Here is a 20,391-nt window from a genome sequence, read left to right as displayed (position 1 = left end):
AGTGGGGCCATGCAGGAGTTCCCTACTTTTTTTTTGCTGCTTTTGGGCTTCCCTGTGGAGCTGCTTCTTTCTGCTCAGACTGCAGTGATATTGACTGCACTGCAGACACAAATACTTTGCTCAGGTTCCTTAATTAGCTTCATCTTATTTTAGTTTGCATAAACCACGTTCTCTTTTTATTGCACAAACTATTTCTTCTCTCTCAACCACTTGTGGTGCCCCAGCCAGTTTGCTTCCAAACCAGAGGGCTAAATTTAATCCCCCCACTCCCCATTCGGCTTTCTCCATTTACAGTATTTTTTTGGTAATGCTTTTTTTTTTTTCCCCTTTCTTTTCTTTTCTGGGTTGGGTATTTGGTTTGGTGGTTTGTTGCTTTTTTTTTTTTTTCCCCTTCTTTCCAAGAGGCTGGGCTTCCTTTTCGGTCCATAAGCCCTCCTATTTCCCCCTGCCCCCTGGATGCCTGCCTACCTTTACTCTAAAATCCAGAGGAGGATCCAATACACTTAGATGCCAGCTCTTCAAGAGGTATCTAAGGAGGCTGACAGGAGTTTGATGGTCTCTTTTGCAGCCAGTGGCAGCTAATGTGGTCTGAAACCCTCTCTCTCTTTTTTGCCATTCACACACAGTACTTACTCTCCAAGCTTGCTGCTGCTGCCACTGCCTGAAAGGACCTGAAATACCACATAGGGAATTTTGATTTCTTCTGGGAAACCGGGGAAGGAAAAAAAAAAAAACCAACAAACAAAAACGCAGGAAAATTCATCTGGAGATTTTGAAGAAGACATACAATAACAGCAAGAAGTGGCAAGCTCTTTACTTCTTGAACACTGAAAAAGACCTCGTTTCTCTGCCAGGTGTATGGGACTTAGATTCTGGAAGCACTGCACTGAACTGTTAAAGGTAACGTATCGCACTTTCCTCCCTTCTCTCTCTTTGGTGTCTTTTCTTTAACTTTCCTAATTACTCTACAGAAGCAGGCTCTCAGTCAGTGGATTGGTTGTTTCCCTGGTGAGCAACCAGCAGAGAAATGTGAGAAAAGTTGTAAAACTGATTGAGCCAGAGCTTTTCCCTCCTGCAAGCAGCGCTGCTGTGAAGGGGAGCCTGTGCCTCACCTCGGCACAAAGGGTCCTCAGCAGCATCCCACCCGTTGTGGGGAGCAGACCTATAGCCAGGGGGAACACCTGTGTGCCAAGTTTGTTAGTTGGCTTGGGGAAGGGAGGGAAAGCAAGGACAGAGTCAGAGATCCTACAGTCAGAACCACGAGGTGGGAGAGCAGACAGGGTTATCCCCATTCTCCCTCCCCAACAGACCCTCCGACCCATGGGTGTGTGTTTGTGATGGATTCCAGCTGCCGCTGGAGCTCAGGTGATGTGTCTGATCCTGTTCCCGAGCTCTGGGGATGGTGGCTGCTGTCCTGCTGATTTGTTGCAAGTGTCCCAACCAGTGCCGGGGTTTCCTGTGGTCGTGGCTTTGCTCAGTGTCATTGCTCTGCCACAGCGCAGGCAGAGGGTGACCCCTGAGCTGGAGGGGTGTTAAGCTCTGGAGGGGCTGACAAATTCAGAAAGAGTGAAAAGAACCGAGATGCCCGAGGGTTTGACAGCTCTCCCCTTGTGTGAGAATGTCAGGGACTGGCGGCTGGCAGAGTCCCCTGGGTTACTTCCAGTGAGCTGCTCCGGGCGTTCCTCAGTACCTGCCCGTTTTCCGAATCCATTCACAGATGAAGCATATTTTTAGCAATAGTTTTCAGGGAGCTGAGCTCTTCTCCAGAAGTAGAGCGAGCAAAAAAAGGTTTTATTTGTCAGAATCTCTGTCAGAAGTTACTTATTTCCACTCATTTACTGCTCTTTAAGACTCTTCATTTAAATCCTGTGCTCAGTAGTGCTCTGCACACAGAAGAAAGAGTACATTTTAACCTTTCCCTTTTGAGTTGTTTAGCCAAAAAATGTCAGTTTGAAAAGCTTCCCTTGGTTTCTAAAATAGCTTTGCCAGATGTGGAAAGGGGAAAACATCCCACAACGAAATAGTTGGGAGAGAGGAATTTCTTAGCATTCCTCACTACTTTGGTTTTCATCTACAAGCTCCTGGTAAAGGATGTCGGCTGGGCAGAGGGGCCAGTGGTTTGGGGACTGAATTTCGTGGGGTTTCAAGTTCTGCAAAGGCACTATTGGAAGCTGAACTATTTCTTTCTTTGCTTTGGTTGTTTGATGTTATATTTTCCTGCTGGCTTGAAGGGACTGTATCTGCCTGACAGGTCAAAGGGGACGCTGCCCCTTTCTGAGATGTTTCAAGTTGTTGTCAGAATGGAAAAGGGGAGGCATCACCTCCCACCATCACTGGGCAGGACAGAGACTGAGCTCTTTCTGCAGCCTGAGCAGTCTTTGGGGGGAAGCTCCATCTGTTCCGCTTGAACTGCTGTTTAATGTTTCATATAATCACCTCCGTGTACAGTAGCCAGGTTTGACAGCAGCACGGGGGCTGGAGGATGGATGGGCAAAGAGAGCCGACAGGATAGGAAATTGAGGGTGTGAAAGAGGTGGAGGGAAAAACTTGCTAAGGAAAAGAGGACACTAAACAAAATTCAGCAGACTTAGATTCCATCAGAGCAAACTCTTTGGTTTTGAGCTCTTTTGCAAGCTCATTGCTATAAAATACTCCCCAATAAGTGAGGAATATTAAGACGTTTAGAGGAAAAGAGGATGGATGGTATCACTTAAAAGACAGAAACGAATGAAAAAAGATCAGATTGTTGTTCAGTGCTCTGGTATCACCCAGGGATGGACATAATGATTAGGAACACTGGAACTCCAAAGTCCACTCCGTTATTGGTCTTTACTCTCCTCTTCCCTCTCCGGGGCAGATCCTCTGCAAACATAAGTTGCACAGACCCGGTGACTTCGCTGCCTTCCCGTGCTGACTTACACCCGTCGGCAACGTGGGCCGGTGGAGAGCCAGCTGGTCCCATTTTAAAATCAACGGGACCTTTCTTAGCTGCCTGAGGCATCTTTTCCACCACCACCCGCCTCCGTCTCCTTGCTTCCCCCTTCCCTTGCCAGTGGTGGGATGGCTGCTCTACCACAAGACAACCTAACGCGAGTTGCTCTCCTCCGCCTCCTCCTCCTCCTCCTCCTTTTTTCCCCCCCACGCTTCCCGAGCCCTCTGCAGCCTCCACGTGTGGAACAAGCCGGGCTGTGTGTGCCGCTCTCAGGCAGCTTCCCAGCAGCAGCAACAAAAGCCGTGTTCATAGCGGGTCTGGACCATATAGGGAGCCAGCGCACGACGGCTGCCGAGCAGCCCAGAGCAGCCGGGGCTGTGTAAAGAGTGCAGGAGAGAGAGGGACAGCAAAGAGAGGGAGCTGTTATATATTTAAAAAAAAAAAAAAAAAAAAGTACTTGAGCCCAGTGCAACAACGGAAACCTTACAGTTTACTTTTAAAAACTCAGAGCTTCCTTGTGAGCGGGCAGAACAGCCCAGCCTGTGTGTGCGGGGCAGGACTGCGGGCTCTGCTGTGTGCACAAGGGCGGTGTGTGAGCTGCCTCCCTCCCCTCCCTCTCAATGGGCTCACAGTATAAATCTAAAGAAGCTTTTTGTTGGCCTGATGAATAGGCAGGGGGTTTTGTCGCGCTACCCGCGCAGCCTTTTTTGAGACGCTTCACACCGAGATTTTTTTTTTCCTTCGTGCGCTTTTCATTGGACTTCCCTTTTTTAAGAAAAATTTCCACATCTCCCTCGCATGACATTCTCCCTCCCCAACGATTGCTCCATACAGACCAGAGAGCAGAAGGGTGGGGGAAGGATGAGAAGTACCAGAATCATTCCACTTGCACACCCCAAGACCCTCCATGTGCTTCAGCTGTCGAAATGCCCTGAGGTGTTAAGTAGCAGCCCCGTGGACCGCCTTGCTCCCACTTCCTTCCCCTGCTTTACAAGCCCAACTGCTGTGCCATCGGCTGTAGTGATCTAATTCTCCCAAAGGCTCCAGCACGTTGATGGAGGCAGCTGGAGCCGTGTCACTGCTGTTGTGACCAAGCAAGGATAAGGGAGATGCTGTGCCTTGAGCATGGTGGTCACATAGCAAGGTCCACCAGGCGCCTTTCCCTGCTGTATGTGCTGTATGGAGGTAGCTTGGAAGCTGGCTTTGCCTGTGGGTTTCTGTTCTGGAAACTGGTTTTGCCAGTGCCTGAGGCTGGCTGAAGGGGAAACCTTGCTGTGCAGGGGAGCTGGACAGGAGGACAGCCACAGAAAGAGTTCTGCTGAGAGAAGGGAGCAAGAGATGAAGGTAGGGAAATGGGAGATCTCTGACAAGCATAATCCTCTGGGTTTTCACCCTTGTAGTTGTTCTTTATGTCAACCAAGGCATAGCAACTCATGGCTTTTCCATAAAAACCAGTTTATAGAGCAAGCCAGAGGACAATTGGAGCAGTTGAAGTAGGGAGAACTTTGGGCAAGACCCAAAATTAACTCAGGTGAGTGAATAGTCCTACCTCATTGCTCAGTTCCTGCCAGGTTGTCACTATGTCCTAATTGCTTGGGGGCTTATAATGGAAAGGAGCAGTGATGGCAGTGAAGAATTTGGGTTATGGGATGTCCCAGGAGAGGCAGGTCTGGACTGCTTGACCTGGAAGATGTGCTTGCTATGATATTAGTGAGGCACCACATGAGCCTTGAACACATGGATAGTCCTGGTTGCCAGCGTGTTATCAGGGAACCACCTGGGAGCCAGGGATCTCCTGACACACCTTGCTGTGGGGGAGCTGAACCCCGCCTTCCTCTGTGCCAGCAGAGGGTAGGGCAGGTCCTGGAGGAAAGGGACTCACTTCAACAGGGGCTGTATCAAGTGGCACAAGACAAAAGGGCATCTGCAGGAGCAACCACCTCGTATCATGGGGATGAAGTGATCAGGACAGCAAATTTCTTCTGGCAGGGTGGTGCTCACAGGTTAGGCCTGAGGGGTAAAATTGCCTATTAAGCCATGCCAAATAGACCTAGTGTACATTAGTGGGAGAATATGGAATGTAAATACTCATGCTTCAAGGCAGAAGGCAACCACTGAATGCCTCGTGTTAAAAAGAAACTTCCTCCTCAGCAATTTTCTCCCTATTTTTCGATGATGAGAACTTTGCTCTGAAGCTGGTAATATAGGTCTTGTCTAAGGCAGGATACTGGTCTGAACACACCATTGGTTTCATCTGGTCTGGCAATTTCCATGTGTCTTTGGCTTCTCCAATGCCCTTGGTTAGCAGTGGGCAGAAGACTTGGCAGAACACTTTATTATTTGTTTATTTAGTAGTGTAGACAACCACTGAAAGACAAAAGGAATCGTTTGTTGTGGCTGCAGACATACGGGTTTGACTTAACAGGAATAATTCGACAGGACACAAAAATCTGTAGGGAGAACTAAAAGGAAATAACCAAGGAACATCTCCTGCCTGAGGTTAGATCACAGACTGGATGAGAAAGGTGTGTGAAAAAAATGCACAGGCCAGCAGCTGATAAACAGATGAAAATGTTGCTGATCCCTCCCAGCTGGAGGTCCCATCCATCATTTGCACCTCTGCTGAGAGAGCAGTCGCTGTGCTGGTGATTGAATAACCTGTAATCCACAGCAAAACCTGCAGCTCCTGCTGGGATCCTGCACAGGGTCAGGGATAAGCACCCCTGGAAATCCCCAGGCACCACAGGCTTTGCACAGGGCGGGGCAGATTCAGTAGTTTTGCTGGCATAAATCTACTGACTTCAGAAGATTATTCCAGTTTAGCAGCCCTGTGGTAGAGCAGCTGTAGATCTCAGTACAATTAACATTACATCATCTGTACCACAGTTTCAAGGTTGAAATAATCATGTAGGTTACATATTGGAAATTACAGAATGGCTTTCATATAAATGACTAACTGTCACTGTTACTTACCCCAAAAAAATAGTTTCTCTGGTGTTGGGTGTATAAATAATACCCTGTACCTCTATAGTGCTCAGCTTCAAAGTAATACTTCAGTGCTGTACCACAACAAACACCCTCCCATTCTGTAATAGCTGGTCTGCAAATGATGTCTTTTCCTCTGTTGTAAATTACACCATGCAGTTACTGCCGCTGCTGCTATTTGGCTGGGGTTTAAATAATAACCTGTCCTCCTACAGGAGTTGGCATGTAAGCATCACCCTCATCCTGCCTGGCACTTTGGAGTGCACAGAACATCCGGCTGCTGCAGAACAAATTGCAGCTTTCCTGTCCACAGTATTTGCCCTCTAAATATTGCCCTGCTGTTTTGTATAGCACTTATTGTATAAATAATACCCTGCTGCCTCGTGGTAATTGATATGTAAGTGATCCCATCAGGCTGCAGGGTTCTTACTCTGCTAATACTGCCTACTACACCAGCACTGTGCAGAGAGGGACACTGGGCTCCCAGCTTAGCCCTTCACCGCTGATACTTGGGCCTTCTCTCAAAAAACAGGGTGGTCAGTGGCCACAGAGCTAATGCTACCGTGCAATCATCACTGTGTGCCAGCAGGAAAAGGGATCAGCCCTTTGTTTAGCCAGCTAGCCCGTGGGATTGTGACCCTTCCTTGCATCCTTCAAGACCAGGAGCCATTTTTCCAGACTCAGGGCAAAATCCTTGTGCCTTCATAATTCCCAGATTTCCTGCAGCATGTCTCCTGAAAAAAGCTCTTGAGGCTACTTAGAGCAGATATCACTTGCCAGTCCTGTCGTGTGGCTTCCTGCCTGTTACAGGAGCCATGGAAAGGATTCAGCACCACCAGTAATGTTGAGATGTGTTCAGCAAAGGACAGAAGGGTCTTCATTGCTCTTATGGTTCAGCTCTGAATCTGTCCAGCACTTTGAAATGCTCCAGACCAACCCCAGCATGCCCTTGATCCCCTCTGCAGTGCTGCATCCATTTCATCTGCAAAATCATTCCCCTATCAGCACAGCGATAGGCACGTGCACCTTCCTTTGTACCCATCAGCATATGAATATGTTTTGGGCCATTTTGGCCATTCTTTTGCCAAATCCAGGTAGGCACGTGGGTTACAGACATGACGAACTCAGAGTCAACCAAGATCTTCATTTCAGTTCACCTTCAATGCTGTGCTTCCAGCTTTCACTGGCACTGGCAGCATATCTGAATTATCTTGCCCAGGCACCATCATCCCTCTGAGAAATACAGCTTCAAGTTCAGTGTGGGCTACAAAGCCTTCCTGAGAAATAAGCTCTCGAGTGAGCTGGCCTCTGCTGAATATCACACTGCCCTTTTCCAGATTTTAAATCCTCACAGGATACCTCACTTCTGCTCTTGTTTTGGTCATTTGCATACAATTGCCATTGGCTTCCTACTTGAATAAGCACACGAAACTGACATAAACACATGTGCTTTATAAATGTTGTGCTCAGCCCTTTCTTTCCTGGATGCTAAGGTTCTACACTCCTCCTCCATCTACCATGGCACCTCATCTGTTCAGGAAATGGTGGAGAAAGGGTATTTTGGCAACTTCAGGATCATAGTCTAGCGGAAAAAAACAAGAAGGTTGGGGTTTTTATGCTTGAAATGGAAACTTTCTCACACTGCAGTCTCAGATTAACACTGAAACTTTACTCATTTCTCCATTGTGTGTACTGGCAAAAGTGAAGACAAATACATTGGTTGGCACCTTCTCTTCAACCCTGGCACAGTTCATTTCCAGTTTCTTCTATTCTCCAACTGGATTGTTTTCTGTTCTGTAACTTCAAGTGCAGCTGACTGGTTTTCTGTAAATCTGCATGCAGTTCCTCACCCATCAGAGATGTGTCTCTCTTCTGTGCTGTTGGGTATAATTAAACAATAATATTGCTAAACTGGTTGGGTACGAGGGTCATTAGATGCTCAGATAGCTGATTGGATTTATCTCCCTTATAAAATTAGTCCTTTTCCCGAAGTTGCTTTAGGGATTCAAAACCAGTTTTACAGCAGAGTACCCAAAGACAGAGAAAAGCAATTCTGCAAATTCCATTATGTGCCTTGCTCATCCATTTGCATCTCTAAATTCTGAAATATTGTGCACAGTTTGTCAGACCATCAGAGTTTTACTGCACAATTTTGACATGCCCAGAAATCTCACAGCATCTCACCAGAGACCACTGTACCCTTTGCTATAGTGTCAAAACTTGAACTCAAGATCCTTGAAAGCTCAGTTTAGAAGCAATCTGTTAAATTTGTTAATGACCAGTGGGTCTGGTGTCTCTTGCTCTCCAAAATACTTGCTTTTAGCTTTCATTCCCTTTTGCAACATCCTTATGGTGAGAAGGAGATTCACTGAGCTGTGCAGAGAGCAAGCACAGAGCTCACAGCCTAAGGGGAGAGGATGTCCAGCATGGATTTTGCACACCCCAGCGCCCACAGGAGGCTCGAGAGACTCCAGATATTGGCTGGACAAGGCTGGAGTCTGTATGGACCAAACTTTAAGGGCCAAAATGAGTATCAGTGTAGCCCCTCACCTTCCCATTATACTTTCATTAAAAATCATTCACTTAAAGCATGACTCATGCAACTGTGTTTGCGGGAATGCTCATCCTGGGTGTTAGAGAATATTTTTGGTTTGAACATTTTGCTGTTTTCCTGAACATCTCTCCTGTTGTGTGGTTTATTTCAGTGGTGCCTCAGTGTCCACTAATGCTGTGATGGCTCTTCAGTTGCAGCTGTGGAATTTCCATGACCTGCAGGCTGCTCTGTGACAGTGCCCAAATGTTATGTATGATTTGATCCAGTTCTCACACTGTGTGTAAAATCCATAGAGGATTTTCCTCTCTGTATTGTCTTAAGGAATCACTTCTTCTTCTGTCTGAAAGCAGAGTGCTCTGTGCTAACTTGTGGGGATTTAGACATCCTTTTGAGGGCTCTCCCTGCTGTCTTTTCAGGACTTGCAAGCAGTTACCTGTCTAGACTAGGTTTTAATAGAAGAATTTGGGATTAATGTTCCCAGCCTCAGAGTTAAATGGCGTCTTTACTACTGATTCCAGTGGTAACTGGATCTGGCCACCAGATAATTTACCTGCCCATCTTACTGGGAGAATGACAGGATAGGTTAAAATAAATCGTAATTATTACTTGCATTTGAATTGGTCTTTTATGCTAATACTATAAAATGAATTTTACTTTTATCCAGTTTCTCTTTGTATTGTTGCATATTTGAGTCAAAATACCAGCATAACATGCTCCAGGATCCAGTTTAAAGCCCACATCTCCTCCATCAATGCTGGACCCTATTTGCAGGTTTTAAACACATTGCCAGGCAGTTATTCTGCCTACAAGGGGATCTGTGTTGGTGCCTTTCTGTTCCTCAAAATGTGGGCACTGTTGGTTTTAAGGTGTCCCACATATCTCTGGAAAAGCAACATTTTCTTCTGCCCTTACAGAATACTTCACCAAACACTGGACAACGTTTCACCGCTCTCCCTCAACCACATCTCACACACAGGAATTTATTTACCTCTCAGAAAACTTGTTTTTCCCATCTAATTGCTGTTTGGGTTTCCTCCATACCTCACTTTCTCTTTTTGAATGTATGACAAATGGACTTTGCTTAGCAAACTGCAGATTTTGGCTCAATGGCAGCAGCTCTTCAAATGTCTGTGGCTTGTGTTAAGGTTACATTTCTTTCCCTTCACAGTCTGCACCTCACAGAATAATTTTATATTTCATGTAAGAACCTTGCTTTTATTCAGGATTCCCATGGTCTCCCCAAATTCACATTTGTGCTCTCTAGGCTTGGCCAGCAGCACACTTTCTGGATTCCAAGATCTCTAAGGCGGAGATTGTCTTCTGCTTGTGCTGGGGTAATTCAGTGGAGTCCTCAGATCTGAGCTGTAATTAAAGGATTATTGATATTATTGACCGTAGACTGAAACCCATTTTGGAGAGGGTAATTGTCTTCCTCTTGCTCCCCCTTCCAATGTCACATCCACACAGTTTTCTCCTAAGTTATACCGTACCTAAGCCCATTTATAAAATCACGTGTATGTAGAGAAAAGGATCTCTATATACAAAATATACCTTCAGGTCACAGAGTTTGGCTGTATTTCCAGTGCAGTGTCTCTGTTCTTTAGGGTAGTTTCTCCATGTGTTTGAAGGGATCAGACCTTTCAGTGTGGGCAGAGTTTCAAGAAGACACTGAGACCTCTTTTGGAAAAAAAAAGGAAAAGGCTGTGATTGAGTTTTGGACTGAACAATGGGTCCTATATAACTAAAAATTTATCCTTTTACCTTTGTTGCTTTTTTCAGGAAGTGTTTATTTGAAGGGTTTTCTTGGGGAAGTTTTGTCCTGAGCCACGATGGAAATCTCAAGACAAGGAATTGAAGCTCTTCTGCCACTTATTCTCTCTCTTATGATGAGGAGTCCCATTACCTTTCCTCCTGGGTGGATGAATACATCACCCAGAGAACAACATCCACTGCAGGGGGGGCGGGGGTCAGAGGCTGAGAAAGGACAATTTCTTAGGCATCTTTTCCATCACCTTGCTCCTTTCTTTCTAGCTCCCTGCCAGTCTCATAAAACAGGACTTAAAGCTTTTGAGGTCTCTGATGGATGGTCCTTCTCTGTGGCAGCCCCAAAACAAGCTCGTTTGGCTGTGAACTATTTTGTCGTTATCTTCTTTCTTGTCATGTTTTGTTCTCTGCTGTACAATTTGGCTTGGTTCTAAAGCACCACTATAGTAGAAAAACACAAGAGAGAGATTTATTTTCTGCCTGGAGTCCCTGTTGGTTTCTTCCCAAGAAGAAAAGGACAGTCTGAACCAAAGGCAGGAATTACTGTTTGGACAAAGTGACCTGACAAGGGCATAGGAGCAGTGGAGGAGTGTCTGTGCCCAATGGAAGTGCCCCTAGCTTGGAGAGCTGAGCATCCCTCAGTGTTCTCTGCACAGTGAAATCCCCTTGGAATGAATAACTGGTGCAGGACAGGACAGTTGACTGCACTCTATGCCCCAAAAGAACAGAGCAGTACTAAATTAAACAGAGAACTTATAGACTGAGCTAGTTAAATTAAGTTAAACACACAGTGTGTGCCTTAGTTAAGAGTGAAGAGAGCACTGCACACCAGAAGGGTCTCCTGCAGGAACAGTCTGAGCACACAAAAAAAGGAAGGAACTGTGCAGGGATGCTGTGCCATGAGGATGCTCAGAGGTCTGGAGCACTTCTTCTTTAGAGACTGGCTGGGAGAGCTGGGATTGTTCAGCCTGGAGAAGGCTCCAGGGAGAGCTTAGAGCATGTTCCAGTACATAAATGGGCTGCAACAGAGCTGGAGAGGAACTTGGGACAGGAACATGTAGTGACAGAACAAGAGGGAATGGACCCAAGCTGACAGAGGGCAGTTTAGATTAGATATTAAGAAGAAGTTCTTTCCTGTGAGGGTGATGAGACACCAGTACAGGTTGCCCAGAGAAGCTGTGGATGCCCTATCACTGGGAGGGTTCAAGGCCAGGTTGAACAGGGCCTTGAGCAATCTGGTCTAGTGAAAGGTGTCCCTGTCCACAGCAGAGGGGGTTGGCACTGGATGATCTTTAACGTCCCATCAAAAACCATTCTGTGACTCTATGACTACCAGGTGCCCTGAGATGGCAATGGCTGGGGGAGTGTCTGGGGATGAATATAGAGGGAAAACATGAAAGAAGAGATTATCTGGTGAGTTTTCAACAGGGCTTTAAGCCATCCACACACTTACAGGAAAGCCCCTGGTTTGTACAGCCAGACAGCAGCCCTGGGCACTGCCCCTGCTCAGCACCTGCCAGTTGCTTGGCTCTGTCCCTGGAAGGGACCAAGAGGGAGGGCTTTGTCCATGGTCCACAAAATCATTCACCACTGCTAAAGCTGTCAAGAGGGGGACAAAGTGGTCTGGGAGAGCTGCTCAAGGAGGAAATGAGAGGAGACAGTGAACCATTCTCCTGCTGTCATGCAGGAGGCAGTTTCGGGGGTGCAATGCCCAGCCATTGATTAAGTTTTCCTAGAACCAGAGATGGGAGTGAAAAGCTGCTTCTCTTCCTTAATCCTTCCTGTACCATTCAACCTCCTAGAGAAGTACAAGCTGGCATGGCTGTTTTGTGCTCAATTTAGTTGTCAGAAGTTTGCTGGCAGAGGAAATGGAGAAGTAGGAGAGTCTTGTTCAACACAGCCAAAGCAGCAAAACCCTCATTTATAGTCCGAATGTGAAGCTTGTGGTCCCTTTGTACTGTGTGCCCTCTCCATAAGCTGGAAGGCAAAGCGAGCCCAATGCCTTCGGAACTGAGGGTGATCATGTCATTCCCAGACAAGAGACGGCTTTGGTGAAAACCCACCCAAATGCTCTGGTAAAGACCCTTCTTCTGACACCAGAGTGTGTGAGATCCTTCAGCAGCAGTAGCAAAACCCACACTTGCATTGTGGTTGGGGGTTCATGTTGCTGCCAGAGGAATTATCTGAAGTCCCAGAGAGTAGCAGCTGAGAGGAAAAGCTCTTTTTCTTCTAGGACTTCCTCTGCTTGCCTTGCACAAAGAATGTCTGTGAACACTTGATATGCATGTGTCTTTCTAAGGAGTCACAAATATTTTGAGGATCTGGATATGTGAGAAAACAGTAATCCCTTGCTTCTCCAATGAAAATGCCAGTGATCTGCTCAGTAAGAAAAGATTGTTCTCCATCTTCTGGAGTTATGAAGAAAAAAAATATGCCAAGAAATTGGTAGATTTCAAAACTTGCAGATTATTTATGGCAAATAGTAACAGTCTCTTGGACCACTGGCACTACCTCCTGAACAGCACGTGGCAGGATGGCTCCCCTCTTTCAGCCAGTGACCAGAAAACCTCAGGCCCTCTGCCATGCCATTTGTCCTTTTGTCTTCCAGGTCATCCCGAAGGGAGGATCAGTTTGAGATTCCACCTTCCTAGCAAAACTAAACTGTTCATGTCTTGAATTTATGAGACAGGAAATCTACTTGGGAGGAAAGCTGGGGCTGAAACGGCCTCATTTAAGGAAATCTAAGCACACTGTTTACACAATGTCTGGAATTAATGCAGAGAAAACTTTCAGGTGCCAACTTTGGAAAGAGAAAATGGGGAGCAAAAAGAGGCAGATACTGAGACTGTGATGAAGCTGGAAGCTCTTCCTCCAAGCTGGATGAAAGGTTGCTTTTACTGCTACTAAGCACCAGCAGCATGCTGTACTCTCTATGGCAAGGCCCAGATAGGATATGATTGCTCACCCAGCTCTTTTGTGTCCAAGATGTGACACTATAAGGAGGTTTAATATCACCAGCTGTGTGCATTCCCAGTAGGGACAGCCTCACCAAAGATCGTGGTGGAGTCTGATGTGTGGAGCACATCAGTAGAAAGTGTCCTTAGCAAGAGGTTTCTGCAGTTTTGTATCTTGTGAGAGGTGCCCATTCCCATGAAGGGACATTATTGCAATGGGGCCACGTGGTCACAGCACACCATTAGTGTGACCCACGGTGTGGTCATTACAGAGACCCTACAGCCATGCACATGGTCCTGTGGCTCTCACCTTGAGTCTCCTGAGGTTGTTGCCATTCCAAGCTAGAGTGATGTCTTCTGCCTGTCTGGAAGGATCATTGTGAAGCTGGCAGGAAACAGTTTTGCAATGTCTCTTCCAGTGCCACCCAGTGCCCTGTTAAGTGAACTTCCTCATGGCATTTCTTGGGAGCACATATGTTGCATTCAAGGTGATGTTGGGTAGCAGAGCATTGACAGTTATCTGATCTGGGCAGTAATGAGCAGAGTCTGTGAAGATTTATGTCTCCATGCCTACAGATTCTGTAATAAAACATGGTTTCAAACACTTTATTGCTTTCTGGAAAGCCATCCTTCTGAAGGGCTGAGCTGGGTCAGACCAGAAGGGTTGTCCATGAATTCTTTAAGGTCTCTTCCAACCCAAGCCATTCCATGGTTCTTTGGAGTCTTCTGCCAGCGTAGAAGCGCTGCAGAGATTTGCTGTTCTGCAGTCACATTCACACCTCGTTCTGCAGCCAGAGAGGGATGATTTCTTATTGTTAAGGCTACAGCTTTGCATAAATGAGGCTTCAGCCTTCTCCTGAAACAAGTGAGAAGTCAAATTCTGCACAAGGGAAAATCTCCAGTGCAGCCTGTTCATCATCCACATGCTCCAGCAGAGCAATAGGACATCCTGTGGTGGGGACAAGTGGATGCTGCCACTCAGATGAGCTTTATCTGTCCTACACAAGCTCTCTCAGAGGGTTTTCTAGCTCCCTCAATCTTTTCTTCCTCCTCCTCCCTACTGGGCTTTAGTAGCTCGGATCCTAGGTGCACAGAAACAACAGCTTTTGTGGTTTTCATGGGGTTTATACTGAGCCAGTGCATTTGGATGGAAAAAGTTGTCAGTTGAAGGACTTGCTACTGACTTCCTTGGATCATGGCCCAAGCTGCCATCTTCACACCTCACATCCAAGGAGGTCCTGGTTTCTCTTCTTTTGTGTTGTGCTGGTTTTGCTTCTTGTGTCTTTCGGGGGAGTTTCACTTAAGGCTGACAGCAGCTCCAGATAAAAAGCGTACAGGATATAAGGAGACTTTATGAAGTGCATAAACACCCACCAATCCCTAAAAATTAGATGTCTAACAGTGCTCCAGGCTCCCTTGCTTGCTGACAGAAAAGGCTGAACCCCTCTTTAAAGGATCTCAGCTGAGACATCTATTTTATAAGGAGATTAACTGCTCTTTAGAAGTTTCTGTTCCTCCTCTTGGGCTGGAGAGGGTTTTGAGTGTGAGCTTCTACCAGACTCAAAGGCTCATTGTTCCCTTGAATTCAGAGGCTCCAGTGCCTGTTTGAGCGTAGCTCTGGCTTTCCATATCAAGCAGACACTTGGAGCCATGGCAGCCCAGGGCTTGGTGCTGATCCCACACCTTGCCTGAAAGGCTCCAGCTGTCATCTGCTTGCCATAGTGGGTATTTTGCCACTTCTCTATCCTTGAAGGATAGAAAAATTACCGTGGTGGGTGTTGCTAGTGGCAGACAATTCTGGTTTTCCTGCAAGAGGGCTAGTTTTGGAACAGCTGGTGGTTTGGGCTTCTGCTGTCCTGGAGCCTGTGAGTTTAACTTGTTGCTGAAATCAGTGGAGATATAATGAAAAACCAATGGAAATCAGGGGAAGATGAGAGCTGCTCTGTGGCAGATATCAGAAAAGAGATAAATGCTTGGGAGACTTTTGTGTTCAGTCGGAGTTTTGTTCCAGACCATCTGTCTGAGCTTGGATCACTAACTGAACCTAGCACAGGATTGTTTAGTTTTGCTAAGATTTCCTCTGGCATCCTGCTCTTTGAAAGCATGAGCAGCATGCAACCTTGAGCATTTTGGCTTTTCCTGTAGTGTGTGTACACTAAAATCAGATAAACAGTCAGACTATAACAGACTGCAACTGTTTTATTGGAAGAGAAGTCATAAAGACACTGAAAAGGATAGAGCATAGCACCATCTTTGGGTCTCTGTGCCGGAGGACAGAGAGGAGTTCTGGAGCTCATGTCATGGCTAAAGGCACCCTGGTACCATCACCAGGGTGCATCAACAGAGCTGTCTGACCATGGCCATACCTGCAGTGGCAATGGGTGCTTGAGGACGGGAGCCAGCTGAGGCTTGAGGTGAAACCTCCCATTATCCCTAATCTTCAATAAATGCTCTGTTTTGTGCCTTATGCACTAAAAGTGCCTCAGTGCCACCAGTTTGCCATCCCCTGCAGCAATCCAGGCAGCCAGTGCTGCAGGGCTGCCAGGACCACATCCCTCGATGACAAAATATCTGAGCAGTTGCTGCCATGTGTCTTTCTGATTGGGGGAAAACAAAAAGAGGTTATTGTTGCAGGGATGGTTTCAGAAACGAAGCACCCAAGCATCCAAGCTGCTCTGCACATAAAGGTCTTACTCACAGAATGGTTAGGAAGCCAGACAGAATGGAATATTTCTCCTATTTTCTTTGCAGCTGAAAAAACATGAAAAATCACAGGAGCGCATTTACTGCCATATTTCTGTTCCAAAGTTTGCCTTATTTAAAAAGAGAAGAAGAAGAAGAAATAAAACCGGTTTTTCCCACCTCCCTCACTCCCTCCCCTCCCCCCTCCTTCCTTCCCTCCCATTTCCTGGACCTGGCTGAGGTTTTTAACTGAAAAACCCTGAGTCCAGCAGAGAGGCTGGGAACACACAGAGGGACAATAAAGTGTTTGTTTGTAGAGATCACAGAGGAACAGTCTGTAGTTTTACAGAGGAGAGGAGAAACCACCGTTTCACCGAAGCCTACAAGGGCATAGGATGTGCTCTCCTGATGTCCCTGCTGGGTCATGGGGTCTCCTCAGACCTCATCAAACCCCTGGTCCCAAGTGCTGGTACCTGAAAATAATAATGCTGAGAAAAGGCTGGATGGAGGTGACCACACATCCTAGAGAAACTCAGGTCCGTTCCCTGGTGGGGAATAAACCGGGGATGGAAAACCAGTTGAAGAAAGAGAATCCAAGGCTAAATAAACAGAGCTGCTTGCTCAGGAGCCTCTTTATATTCATAATTTTAGAGGAAATATTGTCTTTGGACATGCGCTTATGTCCAGGCATATCTTCGAGGTAATGAGTGACATTTTATTAGCTGCCAGAAGGAAAATGCAAGTGCGCTAAAGGCTTTCCAAAACTGAGAGAGAGGAAAGCTTGAAATGATCCATCTGCCCCTACTAAAAAAAAAAAAAAAGGAAAAGAGGGCAACTATTGCAACAAGGGCGATTGACATGGTCTGGAGCAAGCAAAGGCCACAGGAGGAAAAACTGCAAATGGGACTCAATTAAAATAGACTAGAACAGAAAATGCTTTGCAGCAAGCAAACGTCTTCAGCTGTGCTGCAAACAGGCCATCTGGCTATTTTCCACTGTACAGTCTGACTGTGTAGGTACTTTGTTGAGCTTCCACTCCAGTGACTTTTCCTTTTCTTGCTCTCTCCACATTCTCCAGCCCTTTGAAAAGCTGGGGATGTGGTTGGAAGAGCAAGGGATTAAACCTGTCTGCACATAGGTACACGCTTCCCTCCACACACACTTAGATTCTCAAATAAACATATTTATATGCAGCCAGTTGAGGACACTGCACACAACCTGATGCAGAAGCACGGTCTTAGGAGTAAAATAGAGTGGCAATAAACTTCAGTGACAGGGACAGTTGTTCTCCAGGGTGGGGAGCTCCTGAGCCTACCAGCAGTTCCCAACCCTGTCCTTTTCCGAAAGGCAGGAGTTTTTTCCTGAATTCTTCCTGGCCCAGGCTGAATTGGAGAGGACCTTGTTGCTGTCTTGGGCACTGGTTAGAGATGGTAGGATGTCCAGAATTTTTGTGGCAGTTTGGTTGGATTCTTGTTCCTCCAGACTGCTCTGTACCCCACACAGGGACAGTCATCCTGATGCAGAGGCACAGCCGTGACCTTGTGTAACTTGCCCTGCCTCCTTCTCTCTTCTCACCACAAAATCTGCCTGCTCCAGCTGCTCTCCCAGAAAGTGCAAATGGAGTTTCTCAGGAAAGCAGTCTGCAGGGATAGGAGGTGTTTTTGTAGCATGGACCTGGCAGAAAGCATAGTGTGACCATTGCTGCCTGTCTGGAGGGCTCTGTGCTGCAAGAATTACCCCCTTGCAGTGCTCCCTGCTAGAGCCTGGACAAACCTCTCTTTTCAGCTCCACCAAAGTGTGTGAGGAACAACTTCTCCTCAGGGTGACTTCTTCTGCCAGAAGAGAGGGACTCTGGAACTGAATTCGAGTTTGCCAGCAGTGATCTGGTAGTTCCTGTGCATTCAGGAGCTCCCCTTTTTCCAGCAGCCAGAATACCACTATGATTTTCAAAGCAGTCAAAGGAGGTTATGTGCAGAGGCCTGTGTTATTTATGACACACATGGTAGGGGCACTGACTGTATTCCCAGTGCATTTCCAAGGTCCAGCTCTCTCCGTAGCCATTCAGCTACAGCTGGAGGCCAGTCACTAAGATCCTGAGCAGGGGATGCTCCTGCCACTGCTTAGCCTGCTCCAGACTGTACTGTGCCTTTACTCAGTTGTGCAGCTCAGTCACTCACCCCTGAGCACTTTTCCTCTGTGCCAGACCCCATCTCAGCATGCATGCATTGATGCTCCCACACGCTGAACTGCACCTTCCTGCTCCTTGGGCACAGCCCACTCAGTCTGAACCTACTCCTCTGTAAGAGACAGCATCCAGCTTGAGCTAGTCACCCTCCTCTGCCCCGACAGTCTTTTTAGGTGTTGCTTTAGAATGACAGGACCAACCTCCGCAGTTCCCTTGTCCAGACAGACCAGGTCTCCATCATCCATGCAATCTGCTCACACAGACCTCCCTCTTTACTCACTTGCTTCCAAAACTGCTTCTTCAAGCAGCTGTTTACTCATTAGCATGTGCCTGGACATCCCAGTAGAGACAGCACAGAGTAGAAGTATTGCAGCATGGAACCACTGCTGTAACACCGGGACATTAATCAAAGGCATTCCCAGCACAGTGAATCCCAACCAGAGCTCCGTGCAGACTCAGGGCTGGATCTCTTTGGCATGCTTCAGGGGAATGAAAAATGAAGATCAACATTGCAAACAGCACCCTGAGGAGTAGGTTGGGTTTCTTACTGGCAGGGACTCAACACTTTCGCAGAATACACCCAAAACATCGTTATTCTGATTTGTTAACCACTGCTCACAAGGAAAATCCATTTCCTCTGGGCTTCTGTGGGATAAGAAGAGGTTGGGTTTTTTCCTCCATAGCTAAACCAAACTGAAAAGATACTGCTGGTCCCGGCTGTTGTCATATGAGGCTGTTTTTCTTGTGGAAGATCAGCATAAAGCTTGAATAAGACTAAGAGTGCATGGGCTTGTCTTGACTTTGGAACAAAGGAGATTTCTTCCATTCAGAGCATTCTGTTCTTTGATGTCTGCCTGATGGACAGATGAACCTGTTCTCCTCCTGTCCACTGCCAATGTACACAGAAATATCAACTCAGAACAATACCAGTTTGCTGTAGCCACAGACTCTATAAGTCTTTTCAGCCAGCCAACTCCTGTTATAGTTAAACATCTCTGCCTCCATGCTCTAGGGTGTTTCTATCCTTTAGTAGGCAATCCAGGTCTAAAGCTGCCTGCCTCTCTTGGCTGAGTTAATCTCATGACACTCAGGGCTATTCAGCTTACTTGAATTCTGGCAAAATACAAGTTGGTGAAAGGCACCTCATCTAAGCAGCCTGGAGAAGTAAGAGCTTTTATTTAATGCTACTACTAGTGGTTAGGAGAGTGTCCTCTACCCAGATCCCTTCTGCCCTGCAGGACCCACCCTGACAGAAACTGCATCACTTCGTTTGGTACCAGTTTCAGTGATCCATCTCCCACTGTGCAGAACGTGGACTTTGTTTCCCATTTGAGTTTACTCAGCATATGTCTCACAATTATTAGTTCTGGTCATGAATTTCTGCTAAATTAAAGAGCCCTTTAACACCAGCAGCCACTGCTTGAAACAGTATCTGAGCACAGTTGTCAACTTCTCAGCTTTTCTTTTTTTATTTGTTACAATAATTAGGCTCAAACTTCCTACTTTCTAGTCTTCCCCCATAAAGCATTCTGTCCAGCCCTCAGATCCTTGTTAGTGTGTTTCTTCACCACCTTTTTCTGATCTCTTCATGACAGCCCAGACATGTGCAAAGTATTCCCACCATTCACCTCTAATACACAGAGAGGAATTCCTGTTTGGTTTAATGTTGGATAACAGCAGTTGCTCTCCTGAGTGACTTCTTTCTAGGACTCAACATCCCATTGTCAGGCATGCATCTCTTGTACAATTTTATATTTGATTCTATTAAAATACAGTCTATTTGGAAACCCATTGGGACTAATACTGACCCCAATGGATGCCCATTAGAAATATTTCCCTCAAGGTCCCTCAGGTGGATCCCATTAGAGACCCACCAGCCTGGCTTCTGCTGAGCCATTTTAATGGATGCACTACTGACATTACACATCTTCATATCGTGGAACCTTATCAAAATCTAATTACATCGTGTTGCTGCCATGCAGGCAGCTTTATCAAACAAGCTTAGAAGCATGCAAAATAATAAAAGGTTGGAAGCACCTGTTTTATACATAAGTGCCTTAACTAAGATTATTATTACATCTATTCTTCAGTGCTTAATGAACTGAACTCTGTATCAGATTTTCCATTACTTCGCCTGGAGTTTATGTCAATCAAACTAGCACGTATTTCTGAGGCTCATCATTGTGTACCTTGGCTGACTGTGGACACAGTGCTTCAGCACTTGGGACCTGCCCCAGCGCTCCAGCACAGATTATGAACGAACATCAGTGGGCCAGCAGCTCACTCAGCCAGCTCTTGAAGGACTCCTGGGTACGGCTGCTTGGCCAAGCTGATT

General features: G+C 46.5%; 1 protein-coding gene across 1 annotated transcript in view; it reads left to right on the top strand.

Annotated features, from left to right (window-relative positions):
• Positions 1 to 440: 440 nt before the first annotated feature.
• ACAN (aggrecan) overlaps positions 441 to 20,391 on the top strand; it is a 48,164-nt gene continuing 28,213 nt past the window's right edge. The window contains 1 exon segment of the mRNA XM_017742709.1: positions 441 to 900. The gene's annotated coding sequence lies outside the window, so the exon portion shown is untranslated.

The sequence above is a fragment of the Corvus brachyrhynchos genome, unplaced genomic scaffold (genome assembly GCF_000691975.1).
Source record: "Corvus brachyrhynchos isolate BGI_N302 unplaced genomic scaffold, ASM69197v1 scaffold97, whole genome shotgun sequence".
Lineage (NCBI taxonomy): Eukaryota > Metazoa > Chordata > Aves > Passeriformes > Corvidae > Corvus > Corvus brachyrhynchos.
Note: the sequence above shows the minus strand (reverse complement) of the source record. Positions and strands in the feature narration are given on the sequence as shown.